We start from the raw sequence: 3,280 nt of genomic DNA, 5'->3' as shown, positions 1-3,280 counted from the left end.
TCTCATGACGTCGCCTGTAGAAGTGCCTTCATCCCGATGATGTGATAAATGACATCGCAACGATGAATGCTTTTCACAACAACATGAAGAGCTCATCACGACAACACCCTGCAGTATTGCAAAAAAATTATAGTAATTATATTTGACACTTTGACACTCAATTACTCATTCCAATTCAAGATTTCATGCTCAAACACACAAGATTATACATTAACATGCTTTGACATCCAAAGCAATCACCTATGCTAGCACACTTATCCATAATTAATTTTCTCAACATTCCAAATTTACATATAAGGCAATTTAGAGTGCATAATAGGTACATGCCTTGCCATTTGGTCAATTTGCATCTGTCCAAGCCGTCAACACATCATTTAAACCATTTATGTAACAACCTGGTTTTGACCCTAATCAGAATAGTGGTTTCGGAACCACAAATTCGAATCAGAAAAATATTTTAATATGATTTTTAGAGTCTATTATATGTTAAGTTATAGGTGAATTATAAAGAAAAATAAGAAAGTAATAGCTTCAATAACCCATATATTATAAAAACGAATTAGGTTATTGTAATTTTTGTTGAGGAAGTGTATTTCGGTCATAAATTGATTATTAGTCTTTGTTTTTTTTAATAATTTTTGTTTTGGATTTTTTTTCTTCAACCATGTTTTAATTTTGTGATTGTTGATGATTTTGAATGTGTCATTGATGAATGCTTGGACTTTGTGATAGTTGATGATGGAAAATGAAAGATATGTGATGATAATATGTTTTGTATTGGAATTTTTAGTGATTGAGTAATAGGCTAATTGTGAAATTAAATTTTTGGGAACTAAAATGTGAAATAAATGCAATGTGTGGACTTATATAGACCATGATATTCAGCCCTTGTGTGTTATGGGCAAATTTTGTATAAATTGTGTTTTATGCATAGGGAGTAAATTTCAAAAGTGTAAATATTAGGGGGCAAAATAGTTGATAAATAAATTATCTTATTTTGAATATATTTAGATCGAGAACCAAAGAAATCAGAGTTAGATTGGGGAAAAGCCAAATTAGTCGAATAATCGTCCGACTTCGATTTTCCATCGTACGAGGTAAGTCTAAAAGTAAATATTGTCATTAAATTAGAATATATATATGTTCTATAAGCTGAATTTTATGTTCTATAGCTGAATTTGATTTTATGATTATATAAACATGTTAGCCGTGTTGTTTTAAGTTTAATATGAGTTGATTTGTTATTTCTATGTAGTGATATACAGTTGAATTGGTAGGCTGAAATTTTATTTTACAAATTTGTATTGTTATATGATGCTTGAGTTAATAAGATGAGTTATAGCATAATTATATAATATATGATATTGTCGAATGTGTATACAATTCTTGAGTGAATTAATGATATAAATTGTATTATGTATGTGGTTCAATAATGAGCATGTTTGTTGATGAATGATTGAATTATATATAAAGGTTGATGTAGATACAGTTTCTTTGAGCTAATTAATGTTATTTACATATTATACATGTGAATCGAAATAGATTGAGTTTCTTGAGTTGAATTTAATGTTATGAAATATGTATATGTGGTTCGAATGTGAGGTTGCTATGAAGAGTTGAATATAAAATAATTCTTATCGAGATATAGTTTTTGAGAAGATCTATGTGTATTATAAAGATTTATATGAAAGTTACTTTGCATCTTAGTTATTCAGGCTATGTGCCTGTAGGCTAATGCCGGTGAAATAATTCAGACCTTACGTCTAGCAGCTTATGCGGTGATATATTTCGGACTTAGGTCCAGCAGGCTAGAGCTGGTGTACTGAATCAGGTTTTAAACCTAGCAGGCTAAGTGCGTTGAATCTATTCAAATTATGTGAGAATATGCAATTGATATATCTATGATTTTGATTATATGAATTGATGAATACATAAACATTCAGTCTTTACATACTTGGTAAGTATACACCTACATTCGGGTTTGCATTGGTTAAATATATTGTATGCTTTTGGTTATACAATTAATAAAAGCATATGTATATTAGGTAATATGCGATTGTTGAATTTATAATTACTTATGGTGATATGCGGTTGTTATATATATATACACAAATGATTATATAATGTGATTGGTATATATGTGCATTCGGATGTATACAGGTAATAATATGTATACACATTCGGTTATAAAATTATTAAAATATGATTATATATATTGCACCGGATATTTACGTAAATGTGTATATACATTCGGTTTAAATTGTTGATATACATGTATGAATCGGCACATGTGGATTAGAAGTATAAATGTGCATTTGATTCATGTAGTTGATAAGTAAAAATATAAGCTTTTGACATATGTATTTGAAAGATCATAGACATGCATTTAATGAATGCTAATGATAAGTATATTTGGAATTTCTTATGCAATTAGTGATTATGTATGTAACTTGATTTAAGCATTAATGATTATACATATGTTTGTTTATATGTATTTTAGATATGTTTAAACTTACTAAGCTATAAAGGCTTACTTTGATTGTTTTGTCCATTTGTTTTATAGATTTTGGCGACGCTTACGAGCTCGGGGATCATCAGCATAGTCTATCACACTATCGACTTCTTTTGGTATTTTGTTAAAAATTTGAACTCGATCTTATGGCATGTATAGGTTTGAGTATGATGTTAGTTAGATTGGTTTGTAATTATAAATAACTATGCGAAAATGATTTAATTTCCATGTTTGTGATCAGTTTGGTTTTTAAGAAAAAATGGTTGTGTTTGTTTGAAAATACCTCGTAACCCTAATTCAGCGACGGATAAGGGTTAGGGGTGTTACATTTTATTGGTATCAGAGCTACAGTTTAGTCGATTCTCGGACTAACGTAGCGTGTATGAGTCTAGCTATACATGCCATATTTTTATACTGAGATAGTGTGATGACTGCTGACATCTAAAAATGTGTTTTCGTATAATAATGGATCCCGAACTAGCCGTAACCGATGATGTTGAGAGTATAGCACCTGCTCCCGTGCAAGGGACAGAACCGGTGGACTCTTGACCGACCTTGAGTAACCAGGAGGGAGAGGCTAAACAAGCCTTTTTCCAAATGATGAATGACTGGTTTACTCAATATGTCCAAAGTAATCTGGTTGCACAACAACCTCCACCCCCGACTAATCCATCTTTGTTTCCTGTTATACCTCAAGTAAGTGATTCGATGAGATTACTTAAACCTCATGTTGATAAAATTTGAAAACACGGGGCCGAAGAGTTCAAA

This window comes from Gossypium hirsutum, chromosome D02 (assembly GCF_007990345.1).
Source record: "Gossypium hirsutum isolate 1008001.06 chromosome D02, Gossypium_hirsutum_v2.1, whole genome shotgun sequence".
Taxonomy (NCBI): Eukaryota; Viridiplantae; Streptophyta; class Magnoliopsida; order Malvales; family Malvaceae; genus Gossypium; species Gossypium hirsutum.
Note: the sequence above shows the minus strand (reverse complement) of the source record.